Source organism: Mus pahari, chromosome 3 (genome assembly GCF_900095145.1).
Source record: "Mus pahari chromosome 3, PAHARI_EIJ_v1.1, whole genome shotgun sequence".
NCBI classification, from domain to species: Eukaryota; Metazoa; Chordata; class Mammalia; order Rodentia; family Muridae; genus Mus; species Mus pahari.
In genome coordinates this window covers 56,470,819-56,489,916 of record NC_034592.1, presented here as the reverse complement: position 1 = coordinate 56,489,916, position 19,098 = coordinate 56,470,819, and positions in this window count along the sequence as shown.

Below are 19,098 nucleotides of genomic sequence, written 5' to 3'. Positions count from 1 at the left end.
GGGAGGTCCCCTTGTGGGTGGTGCCATCCCTGGGCTGGTAGTCTTGGGTTCTATAAGAGAGCAGGCTGAGCAAGCCAGGGGAAGCAAGCCAGTAAGAAACATTCCTCCATGGCCTCTGCATGATCTCCTTCTTCCTTACCTGCTTGAATTTGCACCCTGACATCCTTTGGTCATGAACAGCAATGTGGAAAGTGTAAGCTGAATAAACCCTTTCCTCCCCAACCTGCTTCTTGGTCATGATAATAAGAACAGTTCAATGGATGTCCATTATGAGCAAAAGGTGGGCTTTGATTCCTAGTATGGAGGAAGGTAAGTATATTATTTGTTTGTTTGTTTATTTGTTTTTTCGAGACAGAGTTTCTCTGTGTAGTCCTGGTTGTCCTGGAACTCACTCTGTAGACCAGGCTGGCCTCAAACTCAGAAATCCACCTGCCTCTGCCTCCCAGGTGCTGGGATTAAAGGCATGTACCACCATGCCTGGCTAGGTAAGTATATTATCAAAAAAGTACTTTTGCACCAGGCTTTTTTTTTTTTTTTTTTTTTTTAAACTCGATCCTTTGGACCATTTGAAAGTCTACATATTAATTCACTATATGCCTAGGCCATCATGCCCTTTGTGGTCCTCTTCTCTTATTAATTCCTTCTGTGTGCAGGTTTGATCTTGCTTTGCACATCACTCTCTGGGAATAGGGTACAAGAGATAGGTGCAAATACTGATTGATCTCTGGCAATTGTGTTACCACCTTGTCTCTGCTTCAGGGAATTTGTGCTTTTATTATCGTTGTCCACGATGTTGGAAATAACAAATTCAAGAGAGTAGGGAAATGAAGTGGCTTTCAATAGACATTCTGCAGAAAGGGACACCAGCATAGAGACAAGTCACAAAGGACTGCCATGTCGATTTGGCCCAGGACTGTTATTGATAAAGTTCCCCCATCATGAGATATTCCCATCTTTCCCTGATCTAGGCTGGAACTTACAACTTCCCAAATCCTTCATCTCATTTGTTTAGGAAAAAAAGCCTTATATAATGAATAATTTGGGACTTTGACACTTACCGTGTTGTCCTGATCCTGAGTTCATTCATGTAGCAGATAACTAACAACTTTCCAACATTCGGTTCTGTGGCAAGTGAGTGCCAGCCACCAGCTAGTGGAGGAGAGCCTGGCTCCTTCTCCTTCCTGGTAACTCTGCAGAATTCTGAGTGTATCTTATACTAAAACCAGCAATAACAATCTACTACTTGCATCCAAGACCACACGGCAGGTTAACTGGGTTGCTTGCGAGTACTTTGTGGGTCCCCCTGAAATGTATTAATTCTTCCAGTGTCATTCAGTGAGTCACCTCTTAACCAATTTGAAATTTCATCTGTATCATCAAAAATTAGTGCTTACATTATAACTTTCTTTCTTTATTTATTTACTATATGTAAGTACACTGTAGTTATCTTCAGACACTCCAGAAGCGGGCGTCAGATCTCATTAAGGATGGTTGTGAGCCATCACATGGTTGCTGGGATCTGAACTCAGGACCTTCAGAAGAGCAGTCAGTGCTCTTAACTGCTGAACCATCTCTCCAGCCCTATAACTTTCTTTCTTGTTCTATTTCTCTTCTGGTTACAAAACCCTATTTTGTAACCCTTATATTTTAACATTTGGCATAAAGAACTTCTTTATTTTTTTCTTCTGTTTCTCCTTTACCCGTGTCCTGCCATCTTTAATATTCTTTGTCTGGCACATAGCACATATTCAGTGATATCTTTGGAATGACCTTAACTAAATTATTTTGTTAATTATTTTTCAGTGCTGGTAATTATGTGCCTTACTGCAACAAAACTGGAGGTACGTTTTCTTATATACAACCAACCAGATTTTAGCTGATTTGTTAAAACAGTTATTTGAATGTTAAGAATTTAACTGTTTACTGATCATATGGTTTAAGAAAATAATTTATATTATCAAGAAGTACCTAATATAAAGAGTTCTTGCACTCTTTCTTTTATTTAAGTTTCTTTGCTTTCTGAAGAACTGAGAAACTAGTAGTTTCTAACAATCCCAAAGAACTTTATAGTGTCACTTTTTTTTGTTTTTTGGGTTTTTTTGGACAAGGTTTCTTTGTGTAGCCTTGGCTGTCCTGGAACTCATTCTGTAGATCAGGCTGTCCTCGAACCCACAGAGGTCCGTCTGCCTCTGCCTCTCGAGTGCTGGGATTAAAGATGTGTACCACCACTGCCCCACTAATTTGCCTTTTAATGAGTTCATTGATCTGTAATCCTTTGCTCTTGAGTAAAATATTGCTTTTATTTTTGTTAGGAAGGTTAGAGTTCTCTGACGTTAAACATGGCATTTATTTATGAGGGTGTGTTGTATTAATTATTAATGCTACTCAAATTGTCCTGCTGTTGGCAGCATGTGTTGCTTGCTACCCACCAAAATGCTCTAGGTGCTGGAATGTAAGACAAACACACAAACACACACACACACACACACACACACACACAGAGAGCCTTCTATTTTAAAATGTCTTAAACAGCTCAGTGATTGGGTCACTCTCAAACTTCCACATTGCTAATGCCTCCCCTCCAAGATATTCTTGGATTACTACTTACTGAAATCTAAATTCCGTTTTTGCTAACCTAGACCCACATTGGGGTGGGGCAGGGTTGGGAGCGCTCTTCCTCGGCTCTCACACTCTTGCTTCTCCAGCTCTCAGGCCTGGTTTTTTTTTTTTTTGCTTCCCCTCCATGGCTATTCTGAATCCTTCTTCTTCCCTGGGTTCCCTTACCCAAGAAATCTAAAGTCCCGCCTCTGTCTCTCTGCCCAGCCATTGGTCACTGGCAACTTTATTTACCAATTAGAGCCAACTTGTATGTCACTAGATGAATCCTAGGGGGTCACTGTTTTTTATGTCCTTTTCTGTGGGCTACTCTGCTGGTCACTTCTTGGGTGGCAGTCACTGATGGTGGTCCATGTGACATTCTAAAGGTGAAGTGGCTATACATAGGGTAGAATGTGCCCTGTGAATAGGTGTCTACAGCTGGGGCTTCACCTCACTGACAGAAAGTCTACATTCATTTCCCTGAAAACATTAAAGATTAAAGGTGATAGCTAGTCCTAAATCATGTGCTTTACTTATCCTGGATCACCTGTTTACTTAATGATACTGGGGCAGAGTGGAAATTTATATATACACATATGCATATGTGTGCATAGAAAATGTATGTGTGTATATTCAGATGGGTTTTATAGTAATCTTTTTTTTTTTCCTCTTAGTTTCAGGATAAAGTACATTTCTATATTCTGGGAGATCGGACAGAATTGTGGGGGTTTTATTTGATGTGGTACCTGCAAGTGGTTCACATAGGCAGAAAGGTTTGGAAATTTTGGAGGTTTTTTTTACTGGAAGCAGTTGAGAGTGTGTGCTTTCTAGCCATAAGATAGAGCTAGTTTGCCGATAGGTTTGATGTATGTTATAAAGTTCTATTTCTTTGTTTTCTTTTTTTTTAATTAGAAACTACCCATTCCCTAAACTTAGTAGTACTTTGTATTATGTAAGGAAATGTGTATTAATCATCATATCTTTATCACAATCCGAAACTTTGAAACTTGTTTAAGACGCCAACATTACTAACGGTCCAGAAGGAAGGAAGGCAAGCTAGAGCTAAGCAGAACACTTACTAGGTCCTAGCTGTTAGGTCTCAAAACTCAGGACACCTAGCTAACTGAGGTACTTGGTCACAAATCACAGCCAATGGTGGTGCCAAGTTCTCCCAGCATCCTTCACTCCCTACCTGTTACAGGGTCCTCCTGGCTGGCATACCTCACCCCTACCCTAAACTTCTCCACCTCAGGAACTAGGCTAGGCTTTCTCTTTCCCGTTCCATCAGCTTCTCTGATTCTTATAACCCAGACATTTTGCCTTTGGCCTCTCTGCCTTCTGGCGTCTTGGCTCCCGGATCTCCCTCCCCGCTCCCTACTCGGTGCAGCTTAAGCTCATGTTCTCTGTGGACTCTCCCAGATGTCCCTACTCCTGCTCTCCCTTTTATCTACAATAAACTGTCTCCTCTGCCATACACAGGAACAGTCATGTCCTTTTTGTTTCTCTCTCTCTCTCTCTTCCTTCCTTTCTTTCTTTCTTTCTTTTCATTCACTAGGCTTTTTTTGTTCATTTGGTTTTGATTTTGAGAAACCTTCTCACCATACAGCTCTGGCTAGCCTGGAGCTTGCTATGTAGACCGTGCTAGCCTCACACAGAGATTCACCTGCTTCTGCCTCCCAAGTGCTCAGATGAATGGTGTGCATCACCGTATCCTGTCTTCCCAGATACTGTTGACTTATGAGGTTCATGCTTCAGTGAGGGTCTTATTCAACTGTTTGAGACCAGAGACTGTGAAACAAAATGTTTACAAGAAAAGGCGTCCAGGTCTTTGCTGTGTGTCACCTGGACAAACCTGCAGTTGCTTTCTGTCATTCTTGAAAGTGGAAATTCCCTTGTCCCAAATTTAATCGCCAAGCCAGTCTATGTAATTTCCCAAGTGGCCAGATAAAACAAAGTTTTGTCAAGAGGAAATGGCTGTTGTTTAGACGGGACTCATTGATAATTTGAAAGAAAGAAAGAAAGTAAGAAAGAAAAGAAAAAAGAAGAAAGAAGGAGGAAGGAAGGAAATAGGAAGGAAATAAGAAAGGAAGGAAGGAAGAAAGAAAGGAAAGGAAGGGGGGTAAGTGTTGAATTTGGAGCTATTGGAGAGAATCTTTGTAACACCCACTATTAAAAAGATGTCTTAGAAAATATTTAAGGCTCCAAAGCCAAACCTCTTGGATTGTGTTCTCACAAGAGGTAGAGAAGTCTATGTCATTTTAGATTAATTATGCTAATTGGGAGGAATTCACCCTTCTATTGGTCAGAACAAAGTGTTTACCTTTGGTGAGTGCTACTCACAAGAGTGCCTCAAAGTGCTGTGCACTTGTCTATGGATATTAAAGAACCAGTGGCTCTTTCTGAAAGACGAATGAAAGCCTTAGATAAAAAAGAATGAGACAAAACCCATTTTTCAGCCATTAATTTTTTTTTTTTTTTTTTTTTGTGGGTTGCCAAAAAAAAAAAAAAAAAAAAAAAAAACTGAGACAATGATTTGGACGGCTACGTTTGTTCCTCTAACTTTCTGTGTTTCCAGGCTTTTCAGCTTGGCACAGACAATTTGGGACAGATTTCTTTATTTTCTCCTCTGGCCTAAAACAAAACAAAAAAATCCCCCACTCTTCAAACTGTTACCACCGAAGAGTTTATTAAATGGCTGAAAAAGACAGCTGGTCCCACCATCTGTTAAAAATTTTCAGGGGCCAAATAAAACAGGTTACACCTTTTGCCATGCCAAGTCTTGCGATGCCCCCTTCCTCTCACAGCCTGGGGAGGGCTAATCTGAATTTCACGCTCTGATTTTGCCGGTTGCTCATGTCTGGGCTTCTTCTGGGTGCTTCTCCTGGCTGCTACTGTAACTTCTCTTTCTGAGTTACAAAGCGATTGAGTCTCACGTTTCAAGTGGACTCATTTGCAACCTATTACCTTACACCTACCATACTTATGCCCTGAGACCAGAGGGAACCTACAGATATCTAACTAATTTCTGACTTTTGAACCACAGGGGAGAGCCAGAAGTAGGTTTCTGTTGTTTTTGCAGCCATTTTTTTTTTTTTTTGCCTATAAATGCTAATGGAGGTAATTCAGATTTTGGAACAAAGGCTGAGCTCACCACACACTGCAGGTGTGAAAGGTTTGAAACAAAAGCAATGCTAACCCTAATGGTATTTCTTGTCATTAACAATTCTTTGATGTTCACACAGGAGCCTCCCTTTTATCTTTTAGTTTCGTAGCCATCTTTGTTAACACACAGCTCAATTGAATCTTTTCCCCCACCCCTTCCCACCTCCTCCTGGCCTTTAAAGACATCTGCAAAATGTTTATGCTAAGTTAGGTTTCACTCCATCTTTGAGTAGCAAGGCACAGTAAAATGAGATAAAGCTTGTGAGGTTATTATTAAAACATCAGTAAGTTTCTATCATTAAGCCGAAGGGGAAGATCAATAAAAACGGAGCACTTAATGTTACTTTAATAAGGATGGGTTTCCTGTAACAGGATCTGGATTAACGTTAGCATCTCCGAAGCGGACTTCACAATAAAGACGTGGCTGTGACCTGAAAAGGGGGACTTTCTCTTAGGCAATTAGGCACTTTTCAAATACTTCGAATGTACTTGATCTCTTATTTCCTGGTTTTTGGTTGTTTTTTTTTTAATGTCTTTACGGTGGACATATTTTAAGATTTTTTCCCCCTCCTCTAGCCTTTTCTTCTGAGTGTCAGCCCTTGGCAGGCTGCCAAAGGCTTCTGAAAGCTGCTCTGCCTCCTGCCCACTTCGCACGGGGGAGAAAGAGGCGAGATGACAGGGAGTCAGTCTGCAGCTTCAGAGGAGTTGCTTTAACTTGTTCTGATGACAGGGGAATGTGGAGAGCAGTCAACACTCCATAATGTACTGGCCTGAGAGACTCAGCAACAGGACAGAGGACCCTGCAGTGGGGCGAAGTAGACTCATGTGTTTCACACCCAAAACACTCCAGCTGCAATACTCTTTTCAGTATCTTGAACAAAGCAGTTTTATTAATTATTTTGTTTCTTGAGACAGGGTTTTACCATATAGCTCTGGCTAGCCTAGAACTCAGTGTGTAGTACTAGTTAACCTTGAACCCCAAGAAGATGCTCTTGTCTCTGCCTCCCAGGTAGTGGGATTACTGGCTAGAACCACACCATACTGGGTTTGAGAGATTCTATCCACTGCTTCTGAGAAAACACATCTTCATGCTCTTTCTCTCTCTCTNTCTCTCTCTCTCCTCTTCTCCCTCCCTGTCTCTGTGTCTCCATCTCTGTGTTTGTGTCTGTCTGTCTCTCTCTCTCTCTCTTGTGTTTTGTTTTTTTTTTCAGGACAGGGTTTCTTTGTATAGAGCCCTGACTGTCCTGGAACTTGATCTGTAGATCAGGCTGGCCTTGAACTCAGATATCTTCCTGTCTTTGTCTCCTGAGTACTGGGATTAAAGGTGTGTGCTACTATCCAGCAAGACACATCTTTTCTTTTAACTATTGACTAAAGGCAACTTGTTTAACTAGTTAAGATTCCAGTAGTTTAATTGCAACTCTCTCTGGATAGCTTTTTATTTATTTTTTATTTTTTTTCTGTGTGAAAGCTCATTTTGGGGAAAGTATTCATTTGGAGCCTGTTGCAATACTGAGTCACAGCTGAAATAGACAAGGCCCTCCCTAAGAGTTTATCTGTAGTTGGACCCCAAATGTCAGCTACAAGGGAAACAGTGACAGGCAAAGATAAAATACAAATTAATGTTAACAATGTATCTATTTCACGATTTTCCTCTCATATTATTTAATAATACTTAGCATTTATAGGATGCTTTTCATCTTCAAAGCACTTTACAAATGCTAGCTAATTAACAAGGTAACGAAGCCTGGATCATAACATTGCAGTAGCTTTCTCTAGCTCAGACTGGAAAGCAGAAATAGAGATGTATGTATTCATCCATTTTTAAAAATAGCATTAGATGGTGCTGGAGATTTTGTGAATCAGACATTCAGGCAATTTATCTTCTAAGTATAACTTATGTCTCTGTTAAAAAAAAAAAATCCTGGGCAATCAGACCATCATCAGTCTGATGAATGGTTAAGGTTTTCCCATCTGGCAGGTGGTTGGCAAGCTGGCTTTCATGTCAACCTTGCTTGTTCCTCTCCCTGGTGATTTTCGCTGTGGTTTCTCTCCTTATGTATAGTATCATGGCAGGTTCCCAAAGGAAGACATTCACTGTTAGGAATTAGAGACAGACAGACACCCATTTAAAAATTTCCCCCATATTTTTGCTTGGACAGACCCTTGAATGAAAACAAGGGAGAACAACTGATTATTTTAAGTTGTTCTGTGCAATGATTGTAAGGTAGCAATATTTGAAAGGAACACACACACACACACACACATATACACACACATAAGCACACATGTACACATACATAAGCACACATGTACCACACATACACGTATACACATTCACACATATACACACACATAGGCACACACACACTCACTGACTGACTCTGTGGACAGTCTCTGAATTTTGTAAAGCCCTAATAGTGTGATTTTAAAAAGAAAAGAGGGCTACTTAATAGATTACCATCTGATGCAAAGTGGGTACTACTAAAAAAGAAAAAGAAGAAGTCATGGCTAGGAGTATAAGTACATTATAAACAAATTAACATTTCCTTTCTTCTACGTGAAAATGTTTCTAGACTCAGAGTTTGAGGGCAGCTCTTCCAACCTTAATTCAGAAAAGCTAAGAAAGTTAATCACTTTTCTGTGTGTGTGTGTGTGTGTGTGTGTGTGTGCTTGTGTGTATGCATTATTTTTCATTATTGGGGACTAAACCCAGGTAAGCACTTTGGCACTAAGCTACTCCACAACATGGCATAAGACTGTGACAATTAAGAGGGAATTTTAGGTAAGCCACCTAGAACCTGGAATACTATCTAATCAGAGAGTTCTAACTCAACAAGGATTTTCCTATTTGTTGAAGGCTTTTTCTCTTTTGTCTACAAACCCTACCCACAAGGCCGTCAGCTTCAGCCTGGATCCTTTCGCCTCCTGAGGCTTAGGGAACACACCTGATAATGAGTACAAGGAAAGAGAGGGCAGTCGTGCAGAAGATGGGTGGGCTTCTGCATCTTTTGGAGTCTTTATCTGTATGTCTTCATCATCATCATACGAATGACCAAAGAACTCCGGGATCAAACTGTCCCTAATACCACTCCTTTAGTCTCAATGCTCGCATCTCTGTCTGATTTATAGCTGGACATTAGCTTGTTCTTTCCACTTCAGCCTAGGTATAAAAGCAATAAAAAGGCAAGAAAGAGACCAGGGCATAGAAATACACCTGTCCCTCTAAATTTCAGAAGTGAGGGTGGGGGTCCGGGCAGAAGCTCCCTTCTTCAGAGAGAGGTGTCAGATGAGAAGAGGTTCTTGGACTCTAAACCCAGCTTATAAGAGCTCAGACTAATCTCTATTATGCCAGTGTTTCTCCAAGTGCCCCCTTGGTACACAGAATCGCCTGGCCCCTGGCCCACCCAGAGCCCAAGTGTCATAGTATTAAAAAACCCAGACTCCGCAGATAACTTGCACAAGGTATGAGACCACCTGCTGTAAATCCTCAGGGATGAATTCACACATCTTCACATCTGAGGGAACAAAAATATCAGTTCAAGCATGTGTGAAAAATACTGACATTCTTTGCATCTGTTGCACAATAAATTCCAGAGGTTCACTTAGTTGAGAAGTTAACCAAGCTAGGGGTTCATCCCCGCCACCTTTTAGTCACAACTTGTCTCTGATTCAAGCAGATCATATGTAGATGCATAAAGCTGGTTATACTTTTTAGAAATATATTAAAATGGAGTTAGCTGGGCCCTTCAAAAACATATTACCTTTCTGTTGCTGGGCTAAAACACCATGACTAGAAGCAACTGGCAGAAGGGAGAGTTCATTTAAGCTTATGGTTCCAGAGGGATAAAAAGTTCATCGTGACAGGTAGGCATGGCAACAAGCAGAGAGAGAGAGAGTGAACCAGAAGCGACACAAGGCTTTAAACACTCAAACTTGGTCTCTAGCAAAGCCATATTCCCCTGAACATAACCAACCAGAGCCCAGTGTCTAGAGGACATTCTCATTCAAAACATTAAAGTAAAAATAGTCAAACAGGTTTTAAAACATTGATACAGTGTGAAGTGTTTAACTATCCAGTTACTCAACCAATTAAGTTATCAATAATCAGGTGCTGACGTTATCGAGCTGTCTTCATTCAGAGACTTTGAGTGTGAGTTGATTTGGTTCTGTGAGCAAGTCATTATACAGACATGAATGAAAGCAGGAGAAAATATTTCGACATCTCTTTAAAAGTCTTCATTTGCCAAAAATCTGACTATTGTACCCTATGCATTAAAAAATAATTGAATTCCTAAACATTTACTTTAGGGACAGTCTCCAAACTTCGAAATGTCTACAAAATGGTGTCGGTGGTATGTAAGCCTCTTTCTATTGGAGGTCATATCAACTGTCACCAAGGAAATAAATACCTTATAAAAGTTCACATATCAACATTACCATATACTGCCCTGAGCAAGTCACTTTTCAGGAACTAATTTTTTTATTATTATTATTATTATTTTCTTTATTTACATTTCAAATGCTATCCCGAAAGTTTCCTATACCCTCCCCCCACCTCTGCTCCCCTACCCACCCACTCCCACTACTTGGCCCAGGCCTTGCCTTGTGCTGGGTCATATAAAGTTTGCAAGACCAAGGGGCCTCTCTACCCAATGATGGCTGATTAGGCCATCTTCTGCTACATATGCAGCTAGAGACACGAGCTCAGGGGGTACTGGTTAGTTCATATTGTTGTTCCACCTACAGGGTTGCAGCCCCCTTAAGGTCCTTGGGTACTTTCTCTAGCTCCTCCATTGGTGACCCTGTGTTCCATCCAATAGCTGACTGTGAGCATCCACTTCTGTGTTTGCCAGGCACTGGCATAGCCTCACTCAGGAACTAATTATTAAAAAGAGCCCGAAGCCTGACTTTTCAGTTTGCAATGTCATCTCTTTCATAAACATTGAAAAATATCATCCCTCCCATCTCTGGTCTAAATCTCCATCATGAACTTTCTTTTTGATTTCTGATTGTTTCCATTCTAAAAATTTGGACAGTCATGAAACTGCCTTGGGTTGCTTTTCTTTCTTATATTCCCAAGTTTCTGAAGGGGATAATCTGTTGCCACTGGAACCTGAAATGATCAGTCTAGGCACCCAGTTAGCATACTGCATAAGAAGAGTCTATCTCATTTCTTCTGCGTGAAGCCGTTTTTAATGTATTCTTCCTGTCTCAGTTTGGGTTTCATTGCTGTGAAGAGACCCCATGACCAAGGCAACTCTTATAAGAAAAACATTTACTTGAGGCTGGCTTATAGTTTCAGAGATTTAATAGTCCATTATCATCATGGTGGCAAACATGGCAGCATGCAGGCACACATGGTACTGGATGAGCCAAGAATTCTACATCTAATCCAAAGGCAGTAGAGGGAACCTGGATTCCATAATGGGCGGAGCTTGAGCACAGGAGACCTTAAAGCCCACCCCATAGTGACATGCTTTCTCCAAAGACCAAGCCAGCTCAGTCAGTCAATGGGTTTTCCAGGGAGGGAGCAAGGATTGAAAAGAAAAAAGACAATTAGACAACACTGTAACATGACCCCAGCCAGTTCTGAAGCCAAAATGGGTTTATTTCTTTCTAGTCTGCTTTATTACTGTTCTATGTACATGCAAAGAATAAGGTCAGTTCTAGGTCAAGGAACAAACAAGGCAATAAACAAAAACAGTCAAAGAACAAACAAGACAATAAACAAAGTCCCGTGGAATTTAGGGACTTATCAAGATGATCAAGATCTTGAGCCTCCTTCCCTGTCCTGGCCCAATGTCAAATTCTTGCCAAATTTCTAGAAGTGGCCTCAAGAGCTCTCCACACTCCAACAAGGCCATACCTCCTATGGCCTTGTGCATGGGCCAAGTATTCAAACACATGAGTCTATGTGAGTCATACCTGTTCAAACCACCACACTCGCCCAGATCTCCAACCTGTAATGTGTGAAGGACAGTTCTTTAGACGTGAGGGCTTCACACTTTCCACCCAGCTTCTATTTGTCCAGCTTTGTGTTCTTTTCCCGGTATTTTGCTATACCACCTGGTGAGTCCTCCAGGCTATCTTACCTTTCTCTTCTCCTCTGTTTATCATTGACAATAAGTTCTTTTCCCCCAATCCCAGCTCTGTTGCTGTTCAGCTCTGTTCAGTTCTCCTGAACCATATCTCTGTGCTTCCTTATATCCTAGTTGGGTCTAAACTCCTCAGTCTCTGGGATCCTCCACGTTGCTTCTTCAGTCCTTTTGGTTAAGGTCTATGTTTCTGGCAATCTACATCAGGAACTGAACTTTCCAGCTGCCTCATTTGTTTGGTTCTGCCTTGACATTTTGAATTGTTCTGATTGCATAGGGTTATCTGGGATGTGTGTGCAATAGAAGGATATTTTCTCTAAACCACACCAAAGACTCCTTGGCAGCCCTGTGACCCACATAATAGGATGACAGTTGCCCATTCTTCTCTATTGACCATTCAAAATTTGGGTTAAAAATGTCCATCACAACATACTTGGTTCTGGCCCACTCCTGACCTTTGTTTTCCATTTCCCACTATAGATAACTGTGCTTGTCTTCCTTCTCCTCAGTGCCGTAAACTATTGAAAGAGCTCAACAACCACATTTCTAAACACTGTGGACAGACGAAGGGTTTCCAGATTATGTCTCTGGGGCATACTCCTTCTGCCCCCAGCCAGCACTGTCTAGGAAAGGTAAGAGGTCCTCAACCTCATCTGTCCAAGGTTCCTGGCCTTCTGCCTTCAGGACACACATTCATCACTCTGCCCACTCAACTGCCAGGCAAGCAGAGGGCTCTGGAGCTCCCAGGTCCCTTCAGGGCACCTCATAAGACAACCCATAAGACAATACCTTCTCTAATTCCCTTTATATACCTCTACCATTGGGCATGCTCTTTGACCAGGGAAATGAGCCACCCACATCTGGCATACACCAACAATGCCCCTTACATATCAAGCTCGTGGAGTTAGAGGTTGCGAAGTCTCCAGCTTCCATGGATAAAACATGGTTCTAATTATCAGAGAACACGTGGAACCTCTTTTGGAAAACTCCCGTACCCTACTGCACTGGTTCCAGGTTAAAAGGTCAGAGGTCTCCTTGTGACCCTTCCCCCCACAAAGCCACCGTCACCTTCATCAACACCTTTCATGAATCAACACAGAGTCTCTTCACAGCTGAACCTTAAGCAACCAAATCTAGTCAAGACTCATGAGGTAGAACTGCTGAGCACCAAACAAACGTAACCCAGGAGTGCCAGGACGTCTCAGCAATCTCATGCCAGATGGGCAAGTCCCAGTGTAAACACACTAAGAATACAAAAAGCCAAGGTGGAAAATGAGCAATCCCATTGGAATGGCTTCCAATGACCATGACACAGATGACATTCTAGGCAAAGAATTCAAAAGAATGATGATAAATATGTTCAAAGATTCCAAAAAGGACATTAAACAAACACATGAAGGAATTCAAAGGGGATATGAATAATCTCCTGAATGAATTCCAAGAAAACACAAACAGCTGAACACAATAAGAAAATCAAATCAGAATGTGAAAAGAGAATTCAACAAAGAAATAAAAATATTGGAGAACAAACTGAAAAGATACTGGCAATGGAAAACTCAATAAAACAAATAAAAGACTCACCAACAGAATGGGTCATGTGGCAGCCTGGATATCAGGGTATGAGGCTAACCTAAAGGAATTAGGTCACCCAGTTAAAGCCAAAGACAAATTTAAAAATTATAGTATGAATGGAACATACTATATTGTGAAACACTAGAAAAAGACCAAAAATTATGAGTTACAAGTATGAAAGAACCACATACAAAAGCATAGCATTTTCTTCTTGTTCTCATTCTTGTCTCATTCTCGTTCTCCTTCTCCCCTCCCCCCTCCTCTTCATCTTCCTTTTCTTTTCTTTTCTTTTTTTCTTTTCTTTTCTTTTTTTTCGAGACAGGGTTTCTCTGTGTAGCCCTGGCTGTCCTGGAACTCACTTTGTAGACCAGGCTGGCCTCGAACTCAGAAATCCTCCTGCCTCTGCCTCCAGAGTGCTGGGGTTAAATAAAAAATATGTATTTACTTATTGTATGTATATGAGTACATTGTTGCTGTCTTCAGACACACTAGAAAAGGGCATCAAATTCCACTATGGATGGTTGTGAGCCACCACGTAGTTGCTGGAAATTGAAGTCAGGACCTCTGGAAAAACAGTCAGTGCTCATAACTGCTGAGCCATTTCCCCAGCCCCCATAGATAGCATTTTCAATAAAATCAAAGGAAAAAAACCCTCCTACTTTTGGGAAACAAATGTTCATCCATGTACAAAATATAAACAGAACACCAAATAGACAGGACCAGAGAAGAAATATCCCATGCTATATAATAGGTAAAACATCAAATATCTAAAACAACAACAACCAAAAAAGGGTATTGAAAGGTGAAAGGGATAAGGCTCAATGCAGACCCAACAGAAAAATAGCTAATTTCTCAGTGGAACCGGTAAAAACCAGAAGAGCTTGGAGTAATGTACTTCAAGTCTTGAAAACCATAGATAGTAACCCAGACAACTAGACCCAGTAAAACTCTCTGTCATGTTGGAGAAAGAAAAAAATTTCCACGGTAAAAGCAGACTAAAGCAAGTTATGTTACTAAGCCATTTACAGAGAATACTGGAGGTAATACCTCAAATGGAATAGAATTATAAACACATCCAAGAAGCTACAGAAAAAAGAAGGTATTTGTTAAGCAAATGAACACTAAGAAAATACCAAACACTACGAAATCAACAAAATGATGGGAATTAATACACACCTTTCAATACAACTGTGAATCTCAACAGATTCAAGATATCAATCAAAGCACACACACATACTAGCAGTATAGATTAGAAAACAGAATCTTGCTCCTTTTTGCTGCCCACAGAGTCACTCCAAAGACTGATATCACTTAATGAAAGGATGCGAAAGGTATTCCAAGTATAGGGGGCCAAGAAACAAATAAGAGTCACTATTCTGATATCTTAAAAGCCAACACCAGTAGAAAGAGATAAAGGTCACTTCGTGTTTATTAAGGGAACTGCCCCAGTTTGAATGAGACATATCTCCCATAGTCTCATGTTTGAACACTTAGTCTCCAGTTGGTGGCACAGTTTATGAGGTTATGGGATTTTTTTTTCTTTTTTTCCCCCTGAGACAGGGTTTCTCTGTGTAGCCCTGGCTGTCCTGGAACTTACTTTGTAGACCAGGCTGGCCTCAAACTCAGAAATCTGCCTGCCTCTGCCCCAGTGCTGGGATTAAAGGTGTGTGCCACCACTGTTATGGAACCTCTAGGAACTTTAGAAGCTGTTGGAGGAGTAAGTCACTTATAAGGGGCTTTAAGGGTTTATGACCTTCCTACTTTCATTTTCTTTTTCTCTTTCTTGTTTGTGGATGGAGGTTTGGCCAACTTGCATCTTGTTCTTGCTACCATGTTATGTTTTCCCTTTGGACTCTATCCCTCTGGAATTATAACTGAAAAAAAAATTATTTCTTCCTTAAGTTGCTTTTGGTCATGGTTCTTTATCAGAAAAGTAATTAATACAGTGACAATCCTTCAAGAAGACATTGCCATCTAAACATGTACGCACAATGACAGGTGCCCTCAAGATCATAAAAATGACACTACTCGAGTTAAAGCCATAGAGGAACTCCAGCACTGTGATAGTAGGTGACATCAGCACTCTGCTCTAACCAGTAGGCAGGTTGTCCAGGGAAAAGTTAATGGAGAGCAGAGCTAAGTGACACCATAGATTATATTAATCCAAAGAAGGACACATTGAGACATTATGAGAATACATTCATATGTTAACTTCATTGTGAGCATTGATGCTATTTAGAAAACAACTCTAACATAATGTAAAATGATACCATCATATGATCTCTTATACTCTGCCACTGCCTATGGAGACAACAGCAAGTACGTGAGAGAGTACCCACTAAGCTGACATGGCTCTCTCTGCTGTAGCCCAGTGTGAGAACTCCCCAAACTGGCCAAGCTGCTTAGCTGTACTGCAGCTAATTGCAGATAGACACACGACTAGCTAAAATCAATAGCGATATTCAGATACTCCAGGGATTTGTGAGCAATATTTGTGCTTGTAAAGTAGATTGTAAAGTAACAGCCAAATGATACAGGCAGTAAGTCAAGACTATCAGGTAAGAATGAAAATTGTTAATCATAGATGATGCACTTGTGTGTATAGAAAACCCAGCAGTATCTACAATGACTGAAATTAGTGGGTACATTTAGCAAAAGTGATGGGGACCTCAAAAACAACAAACAAACAAACAAACAAACATACCCCAAAAAGTCAGTCACACTTCCTTAAAAACAAGTAACAAACAGAAAAAAAGGATATATATATATATGTGTGTGTGTGTGTGTGTATCTATCTATCTATCTAATCTTTTTTTTTAAACCCAAAACATTTTAGAGGGTTTGAGGGATGCCCTTGCACAGAACTCAGTTAGCTTCCCAATACCCAAGTAGTGGCTCACAACCGTACGTAACTTCATTTATCTTCTGATTTCAGTGGCCATCATGTATACTCGAATATGCATGAAGGCAAAACATACATAAAATATAAAGTTTTAAAACAATATTTTAAATAACAGTAAATTACACAAGGTGCACAGAAGTAAAACTAATGAAATTGCTAAAACATTTTTCATACATGATTTTTAAATCATTACAGAGAGAAGAAACATTTAGATAAAACAAAAGGTTACAACCACATTTGTAGATTGAAAAGATTCCTATAGTGGGCCAGGTGTAGTGGCACACACCTTTAATCCCAGCATTTAGGAGGCAGAGGCAGAGAGGCAGAGAGGCAGAGAGGCAGAGGCAGAGGCAGGTAGATCTCTTTGAGTTAAAGCCAACTTTGTCTATATAGTGAGTTCTAGGACAGCCAGAGCTATGTGGAGAGATCCTGCTTTCAAAAACCAAACTAAGTCAAACCAAACCAAACAAAACCAAATGATAAACAAACAACCAAAGAAACCAAAACCAAATGACCCCTATAGTAAGATGTCAATTCCTTTCATTTTGCAGAGTTTAGATACTTCCAAAGACATCTCATTTGTTTTTCTCCCCAGCAACTGGCTACAAAACAAAAAAGGCCTTTGAGGAAAAAGGAGTGCAGGGAATTAGCTCTTCCTTATGCTAGAGTGTATAGTAAGTGCATATTATTTAAGAGGAAGGTAGACATTAGAGTAGAGGCTAGAACTTAGAATCTAGAAACAGACTTCTGAGTACTCGATTCACGGAATGTTAGCATTTTAGAGCAGTAGGGAAGGCCTTCTCACCAAACGGCCAAAACAATCGCTGTCCACGTCGAATGCCTAGATGTTCTGGTAGAGTGGAAGGGAAGTGAGAGAGGAGAGCAACACTTTGAGGAACTTCGGAAGGCAAGGACCTGTGATATTTCTAACTAAAATGGAAAAGACGAACAAATTGTGCTGTTAAAATACACATTTAGCATTTTCTATCAAAGGCATTTTCATTTTAAGAAACAGAAAAGCAAGCTACCACAAGGAGAAAGTATTTGTAATACATCTCTCTCTCTCTCTCTCTCTCTCTCTCTCTCTCTCTCTCTCAATCTCTCTCTCTCTCTGTGTGTGTGTGTGTGTGTGTGCTTGTTTTCCTTAAATTACATAAAGCTAATCCAATTAAAATGGGTCTATCACAAAGGAATTTATCTAAGATGGCTACAAAGCACATGAAATTGTTCAACATCACTATTAATGAAGGGATATGTAAGCTGTAGTCACAGTGAGATTCTAATAGAGATGAGATGAAATTCCTAGATGAAAAGGTCTCTAATGGCATGAATGCAGGATAACTGGGGACACTCATAAGTCACTAGTGACATTATAGATATGTCCAACTGCTCTAGAGAACAGTTGACAGTGGCTATCCAAGTGCTTTACTGCACATGGTAGTACTGCTTTGCTGCACATGCACATGCATTTCAGTTCTAATCCTAGGATCTTGGCTAACAGAAAAGCATGCGAGGAAATACCAGTAGTCATACATGCAGCGATGCTCCCAGCAGCAATTTCCAAAATAGCCCCAAACTGGAAACAGTTTACATCTTCCCATTAAAAGAAGAGCATTGTCAGTTTTCACACTCATGAAAACACCCAAGTCATATTTACGTCCTACGATATAGGTGTGTAGCATTAATGGAACATTAGATGAAAGAAATAACATCTGCAGAATTTCTTACTATGTGATTCTATTTATATGTAACTCCCCAAAGCCATCCAGGGTAGTGGCACACACCTGCACTCTTAGCACTCAGACAGCTTTGACTGAGGATGATCTTATGTCTGAGGCCAGTCTAGGATGCTTAGAGAGAAACAGTCTCCGAAAGCAAAGCTATCAAAGTCCCCAAAATTTAACCACAGGAGACAACGCCTAACTACAGAGCTTAGGGACACATGCACACTCTGATCATAGTCAAGAAAGTCTTTAGGGTTAAGATCATGAATGTGTGTGTATGTGTGTGTGTGTGTGTGTGTGTGTGTCTGTCTGTCTGTCTGTCTGTCTGTCTGTCTGTCTGTGTGTCTGGGGATGTGCAGGGCCTCGGGAGAGGAGGGAGCATCCTAGTGCTACTGGATTATTCTAGAGAACATTCTATTGTATGGTAGTTGCACTGTAATACTTCATTCAGTCTTCTATTCTGTGCACATGTAGCTGGGTCTGCAGTGCATATTTTACAAAAGTTTCTACGCCCGGAATCATTTCTGGTTCCCTGGACACTCACTTGTAGCCTGCTGCTTTTATTTACATTAGAGATATTCATGTGGATGCTACTGAAAATGGATGGCTCAAAAGAGTAATGTTTAGTTATATATGGTAAGGTCTAAAAGGTCTTAGTTATGTATGGTGAAGGTCAATGTAATAAAATAGTACTGGAAAAGGCAGAGGAAGGAGAAGGGGGATGGAAATAAGTCATAAGGGAGAGAATAAATATTATCTAAGTGATGAATGAAGATAGCTTTTGTTGTGGAAACATGATGGAGGGGACTAATACAGACATAGATGGTTTAGTCTACGGCACACCTAGACTGTATTGTGTAGCTTATGCTTTGCTACACACTCAGAAAAACACACAAACTATGTTTACAGCCCACTATATAGGAGATGTGAGATGTGCGGCTAGCCCATTGTTGACCATCATTTCTTTCTGGGACAACTGTGCTTAGAGAGTGGTGGGAATGATTAGAAGAGCTCGAAGTACTGCTTGTTTCTTTGAGACAGT